The sequence below is a fragment of the Gracilinanus agilis genome, chromosome 3, assembly GCF_016433145.1.
Source record: "Gracilinanus agilis isolate LMUSP501 chromosome 3, AgileGrace, whole genome shotgun sequence".
In the NCBI taxonomy this organism is placed as follows: Eukaryota; Metazoa; Chordata; class Mammalia; order Didelphimorphia; family Didelphidae; genus Gracilinanus; species Gracilinanus agilis.
The window spans coordinates 463,575,735-463,584,062 of NC_058132.1; positions in this window are offsets into that span (position 1 = coordinate 463,575,735).

The following is an 8,328-nucleotide window of genomic DNA, read 5'->3' on the forward strand; positions in this document are numbered from 1 at the left end:
TTCAGTGAAATGAGAAATGTATAAAATTAAAGGTGATACAAACTAGAATGGGACAAGGACAACAGAATCATTCAAATAAAGTGTATTTCTTAAGGAAGAAAAGATCATTTCCTGCTGCAAAGATTGATCAGGGAAATTTTCATGAAGGAAGTGATATCTGAACTTAAGATTGAAGGAGAAAAAGAATTTTAAAAGGTTAAGATATAGATAGAATGGGTACTGGGTATGAAAGTTGTCTTAAACAAATGCTTAAAGGTGATGAATTAGTAGTCTAATATGCCCAGAAAATAAGATGAGAAAAGAGCTGGAAAAGTAGGTTGTAGTCCTATTGTAGTTTATCATTCAGAAAAGAGGGAGCCAATGAAGATTCTAGAGCAGGAGAATGACTGTCAGACCTTGCAAAAAGATTCAGATGCCAATGGTGATGATGATAGTGATGAAGATTCTTGGGTGAATTATGAGAGAGGCTTTGGAATCCCCCCAAGTTGGGGCCAGGGTTAGAGAGACCATAGGAGGGAAACAAAGAACAAAACAAAATGCTGAACTGACAGCTTGGAATGATCAGGCCAATAAGAGACTTCTGAACCTCCTGGATCCCTTGGGGGAAAGATAAGAGAAGGGAGAGGAGGAGAGGTTGTCCAAATAGCTGCATCTGTTGTTGGTTCCTATTTGATACCTTGCCACATTCCTGCATTCACATTCAAGACATCCTGAAACAGAGAAGTTCCCTGTTTGGGATATGTTTGAAATCTTAAACTGATTGACTGAAACCAGGAGTGCTAGTATGTGAACTCCCAACCTCAGGGTTCAAGGGGGTCAACCAGCCCACAGAGCCTGAGCCCTTGATGCTTCCAGACAGGCAAATCGCATTAAGTCATGTCTCTGGACTCACTGCCAAAAGAAAAAAAAAAATCTGTATATTTACTCGGGAGCTAGATTTCAGTCCAGTCACAGGTGTTTAAAAAATTTATCTTTTAAAAGGACTCTTCTTGGCTGACTAGTTTGGGTCATGCTAGCATTTCCTGAGTGCATTCAAGTAGGACGATTGTCTAAGCAGATGGTATATTGCCATTCATGCAGACACGAAACCCCCAGTGGAAAAGACAGAGTGGCAACATTGGCTTCACGTTCTTCTCAAGGAGGAATCCCGCCTAAGTGAAACCTTCATGGGCAAATGTCAGAGTTGGTCTGAAAAGCTTCACAGAGCTGCTGCAGATGCCCAGAGAGGCTGCTTTTCAAAGAGATTTTTATTTTTCCTGAGGTTTTTGCCATTGAAATCAGGAAATCCTCAGGGACACCATAGGCTGGAATCAAATCAGCACAACTTACTACAACATCCGGAACACAAATGTGAACACTTTTCATCCGTTCTGTTCCTGGGTACCCACTGAAAGTCACTCCTCCTGGAAAAGACCATGACAGCCACATTCTTGTTTGCAGAAACCTCTACTGAAGGCATTCCTCTTTAATGAGGTGGTTGGATCAGATAGTTGGAAAACATGACACCTTAAGGCTGGGGAAGGAAATAAGTAACTGCATTATTATGCCCTGGTGATTTGGTTCAAATCAAGGAAGTTGTTCACTTTGTTGATTAATTTTCATGTAAGGGCAGAGTTTTGTCTTTAAATGGATTTCCCATATGTTGTAGCAAACGAAAGAGTCAGTTTGGGCCAGTAGATAACAGTTTGGAATCAGATGGACCTGGGTTCAAAACCAACTTCCATCACTTATTGGATTTATGACCCTGGTTAAGTGATTTAACCCTGCTGTGCCTCAAGCAACTTCCCAGGACTTATTTACTAAATTATAGTTCCCCTAATGAGATGAAGTGACAAGATTCTGAAAGAAATTAATTTTTCTTTTTTTTTTTCAAATGCTTCTCTTCCATCTTTGAGTCAATACTGTGTATTGGTTCCAAGGCAGAAGAGTGGTAAGGGCCAGGCAATAATAGTTAAATGACTTGCCTGGGGTCACACTGGTAGGAGGTCTCTGAGGCCAAATTTGAACCCAGGACCTCCTATTTCTAGGCCTAGCTCTCAACCCACTAAGCCACTGAGCTGCCCCCTTCCCTTAAAGCAAATTATGTAGCAAACACAGTCAGACTTTTTTTTTCAGGCCAAGTTAAGTGCCACAATTCTATTCTTTATTTTTTTGGTATTGTTATTGAAATATTTTATTTTTCTATCACCTTTATATATATGTCCCTCCTCCCTTCTACTCCTTTGTAAACAAGAATTTTAAAACAGGAAAAGGAAGTTCAGCAAAAGCATCCTACATATCAACAAGTCAAACATTATAAGAAGTGTTCCACATCCATAGTCCGCACTTCTATAGCCCTAGCCAATGGAGGGAGAGAAGTGCATTCTCAGATCACTTCTTTGGCACTGAGCTGGATTCTTATGACTTCACAGCATTCTGTTCCCATTGTTGCTCTTGTGTTGTTTTTTCATTATTATAATGTCGGCTTATGTCATTTTCCTGATGTTTATCTCATTTTGCATCATTGTATATGTCATCCCATGTTTCTCTGTCTTCTTCGTATTCACCAAAGCTCAGTAATAGCTATCACACATTTGGGTACCGCAATTTATTTAGCCATTCAAAAATCGATGAGTATTAAGTTTCTAGTTCCTTTCTACTGCCAAATGTCTTACCATAAATATTGTGACATGAAGGCGACTTCTCTTTCTTTCATCATCCTCTTTGAAGTACGTGGCTACCATCAATGCTCAAAGGTTATTGACATTTTAGTCATGTTCTTTGAATAATTCATAACTGCTTTCCAGGATAATCAGATAACATACATCTCCAGCCTGTCTTTCCATAGCCCTTTCATATGGACCATTCCTATCTTTTTTCATTTGTGTCCAATTGCTCCTGTGAAGGAAAGCCTCAAAGGAAATCCTTTCTTTAGAGAATAAGAAAGTGTCTTACACATCGCAGGAACTTAATGAGAGCTTATTAAATTGGATCTCCTCAGTATGCTGGCCTCAATGTTACCACCTCCCTTATTCCATATTTTTTTCCCATGGAAAACAACTCTTTTTCTCTTCCTTCATTTCCTGAAATGCCTCAAGCTTAGAATTAATATCAGCTATTGCCTCTGTGAATAGAACCCGTCTCTACTCACCTTCTATCCCTTCTGAGTATTTTATACAATATTGTTCTGTCTGCTCTCTAAGTTTGTGCTAGGACCTTCAGAAATCATTCCTCCTCTGACTTATGTTCCCAGATACCAAACCACCAGTGGGGGTTCCCAAATACACAATACAGAGACTGTCCTACTCACAGAGGTCAGTGTTCTGGGAGTCTCTGTTTCTACATGGGAGGCTGTTATCGAGAAGATCAGGAAAGCTTGAGGGATGAATGCATGAAGAATAAACACCTCCGTATTCTCACTGGTCTTGGAAACTGCAAATAAGCAAATATTGAAGAGCAATGTTTGAGTCCCTGAATATATTAAGCGCAGATAAAGGAGTTCTTTTTGGTACAGATTTCTGGATGGTTTAAATTTTACTTCAGAAATAGATTGAATTTACAATGCTGTTCTTTGACTGAAAGTTAACAGAGCTCTCTTGGATTCTCAAAATATTTCCAGAGTACAGATGATCTGTGGGAAGTCTTTCAGCACAGTAAATATTGGCACCCACATCTTGTAATTGAGATCCTAAAGCAGGGACACTGTATCCAGTCATTGCATTTTCCATCATGTTACTTCTCTGGAATAAGAATTAACTCTCATATCCCTAACCTAAGATTGAGAATATTAAATGTATTATATATAATGTCATAATAATTACAGTGATACAGTAGCAAAAGTACTGGTTTTCAGCCTAGAAGACTTGGGTTCAGATCTCACCTCTGATACTAAAACCAGCAGGAATTTAGGGAGTCATAATGACATGGAAGAGTGGAAAGAGTACTACACTTGAGCGTTAAAAATAAACAAATTGTCCTTCAGTCCCACCTCTGTCACACACGAATTGTGTGATCCTGGACAAGTCACTTAGCTTTAGTGTCAAGTTCCTCAGTTGTAGAATGAAGGTATTAGTGTAGATTAGGGGTTCTTAACCTTTGGATGAAGGGTGTGGACTACAGAATAATATTTTGAAATGCATAAAAATACACAAGTATACAAAGTCAAAAAAAATTTAAACAGGATCACAAACCCTACTTTAAGAAACTCTAATCTATATCATCTCCAAGATCCCTTCTAGCTCTAGAATTTTCTGACTTTAATCATAGGATCAAATGGCTATATAGCACATAGTATTTAAAATAAAATTTATATATATGTGTGTATATATGCACATATACATGTATATATGTGTGTATATATATATAAATATATATCACTTTGATATTTATAGACCATTTGAGAAAGCAATAGGTTTTTCTCCACTTTTACAAAAGAGGAAATCAATTTGTTCTCAAGTAGACATCCAGCATAGAATCATAGGATCATTAAAAATAATATGTCTAGTGAAGACACTAAGGCCCAGAGAAATTAAACAATAAATATTATATCTCTATACAAAGTATTTTCAAATATATATAATATCAATCATTCTATATCTATTATGTCACCCATAAATACATATATATATATGTATGTATACATATATATACAGACTACATCATTTGATTCTCACAAAAAATCTGTGATATAGATAGTTTTAATATGGTGATCCCTATCTTATAAATGAGGAAACTGATACTCAAGCAAAGTGACTTGTCCAAGTTCGCGTAGTCCATTTGTGATGAAATTGAGACTTGAAGCCAAATTTTTTTTTAACTCTTGTGCCCAATATTTCCTGCTGTCCAGACATCCTGACTTCCTAAGCAGGCTCAGACTTTGCGGAAACAAGCCCTTCTAACTACTCAAGTACTGTTTAGATTATAATTAACAAAGGTCAAAGATGATTATTCTGTATGTTTTGTTGAGTATCCTGGTGGGTAGAATTGCAGTGTTAATCGTTCCATTTTGTTCATTTTCTCAGTAAAGCACAAAGTGATTTTCCATACCTCACACTATTGTTGGCCCATGTATCCCTCTAGGCTCTCTGAGATTTATAAAAAGAACTCATTAAGTTTGTACATTTTATAATTGTTCCCAGTTGGTCCCCATTTTCCCACCCTCCAAGCTACAATTTAGGCATCCATTTGGAATTTGTAATAGCTCTGGCTCTAACTGGCATCAGGATGGAATCATAGAGACAAAATATCTCTTCAGATGGTCCAGAAGGTAGGGCCCTTGAAGGAGAGGCATACATACAACTAAGGAAATCCCAGCTAGTCACTGGACTGCTTGCTTACTTCAGACAACATATCTTCCCATCAGCTCAGTATTCAAAGATACTACATAGAAAAACCAAAGGTTTCAACCGGCATAGAATCATAGGATCATTAAAAATAAAACTAGAAGGGGCAGCTGGATAGCTCAGTGGGTTGAGAGCCAGACCTAAGGATGGGAGGTCCTAGGTTCAAATCTGGCCTCAGACACTTCCCAGCTGTGTGACCCTGGGCAAGTCACTTGACCCCCATTGCCTACCCTTACCACTCTTCTGCCCTGGAGCCAATACACAGTATTGACTCCAAGATGGAAGGTAAGGGTTTCATAAAAAAAATTTTTTTTAATAAATGAAACTAGAAAGGACCAATGAGATCCTCTCATTAAATTTCTTCATTTTAGAAATGGGCAAAATGATTCACAAGAGATGATATGACTAGGTTGAATTATACAGGTTCTAATTGGAAGAGGCAAGAGCAAACCTAAGTCTTTTGACTCCAGCTCCAGCATTCTAACCAAGATACCAATAGATTTTTGGACTTGGAGGGATGAGGACACCTTAAAGGAAAGAATCTTTTTTTCCCCCCCTTATAGTAAATCAACATGCTCTTAATCAAAGGAGCATCTCTCCTATAGGAAGACTTTGGGGGGAAGCATGTTTCTGATTTTGGGATGTTTGTTCTCTCTCATTTAAATCTTTCACCCCTCTTCACAAGTCCATTTCCCCTTGTTTTGTCTTCAAGGTAGCCATATGTCTAGTGAATATTTTTACTGAGGACTCCATGAATCATTCAGCCACTAAAATATTTCTTTTCTGTAATCTATTTCTTCATGAATCATTCTGACTGTACATTCTGATTTAAGATCTAAAGATTTAGCCCCTGTTAATGAGGAGTGCTGCACATTTTTTGAAGTGTATTTAACAGTCTTGTTTTAGGAAATATGCCAAGAAGGCAAGGTTATCCCACACATTAACCTGCTACATAAACTTTATATCAATATTTCCTCTGGGAAAGGAAACTGACCTGAAACTAGAATTACCAGTTTTAATTCTTTCCTACCAATTCTTTCAAGTCCAGTTTATCCTTCTTTAATTAGAATAAAAATTTCTAGAGAAAGATTTACCCTCGGGTATAATGGAGAAGGTAGAGCTCAAAAATTTTAATTCTGGCTAAGACTGCTTGTGTTTATCAAGGAAGCCAGGTCTAAATAGGAATTAAGCACCAAGTTAAATCTATGGCGATGGCTTATAAAGCCCGAAGGAGCTTTCAGCCAATCAGAGAGACAATTTGGGTGAACATTCCTAACCCTGTCATTCTGAATAATGTGGGCCTCATGGCACCAGTCTGCTACAAAGAAAAACCATAGCCCTAACTGAAGGATTCATCAAAAAACCACACACTCATCCACTTCCTTTCATGTGCGGAAAGGGAATTGTTCATTTCAGTTCCTATAAAATGTATTTGTTTTTCCATTCCAGGTGTTTTATGAATGTTCTGCGCTTGGCAATTAGGGAGAAATGCAGCGTTCAGAGATTTCACCCTGGAGCCGAATTGCCCAGCTTCACAATTGTGAGATGGCCCAGTATCCAGCGTTAAAGCCAACTTCCCCCCGCTGCCCTGTGGCACAAGCAGAGATCAGGGCTTCCTATTTTGATGGACAAAGGGGAGATGAAGCTCAGGAGCCAAATGTCCTTTCTGATCATGAAAGCTGCGTGTGATCACTGAGCTTTTAAACTCACGAAGAGCTTTCTGCTGCCTTGTTCCAGGGTTATTTCCACCTTGGCCTTGGAACTCTGGGCTGACTATTCCAGACTATGTCATGACCATTGTCATTTTTGCTCTACGATATGGTCTGACCTTGTTCAAAACAAGTAAAAGGCGTAGTTCCTATCTCCAAGACCTTATGTCCGGAGAAGCTGGTAAGCACATGGAAATATAAATGTCCAAAACAAGTTAGAGAAAAACATCTGAAGTATGGTAAAATCTTGTTAATCCAATATTGCCTTATTCAAAATAGCATGTAATTCAAAACAACTGCCATTTCCCCCATGCTATTGTTCTTTAATAAAAAAAAAATCAAATAATCTGATCCTGGTCGATTTCAAGCCCTTTTTTTTCCCTCTGGTATCCTGCGTTTCAAATGAACAAGATTTTACTGTAATCCTCCTTTTGTGAATTAGATAATGTTATTTGCTAAGACACTCCTAAGTTTTTCCTAACGTAATCTGCTATATTTCACTTTACCAGAGAAAAACTTAGTTCTAACTAGAAATTCTTGTTGGTAAATGAACTTTTTGTCAGATTGACTCATTAAATCATGATGAATCTCATCATCATCATCATGGGACCTGCATAGGTCAGGATATCAGGGATTCGTTCATTTTAGAGGCATTTTGAGAATACTTTTTTTACATGATACCAGGAAAGGATGTTTTCTAAACTAGAAAGTAGTTCAAATAATGGGCTTGTGTATAGTGCCATAATGCCTGAAACTACACAGGAATCAGAGGGTGGGAAGGAAGAAAGGAAGAGAGGAAGGGAAGGGAGGAGGAAGAAAGGGAAAGGGAAAAGAAAGGAAGAGGAAGCCATCCAAAATATTCCTTGATTTTTTAAGTTTGAAAGGAACTTAAAAACAATAGGATTGAGTGTTTGGTAATCAAATGGGTCTCAGGATATATACAGCACTCTTGTTTTACAGTTAAAGAAAAAAGTCTCAGGAAGGTGACTTGTTCAAGGTCACATTTGGCAGATTTGAACTCAGGTTTTCTAATTCCATTTCTGGCTATCTGTCTCTTGTTTCTACAGCTGACAATTACTACACAAATGTTAATTAATCCTTATAAACTGATCAATTAGATGGCACAGTGGATCCCATGTCAGGCCTGAAGTTTGAATCTTGCCTCGGACACTTATTAGCTCTGTGATCTTGGACAAATCACTTTCCTCTATTTGCCTGGATTTCCTTATCTGTAAGATGAGTTGGAGTAAGAAATGGCAATCCACTCCTCTATCCTTGCCAAGAAAACTCCAAAAGAG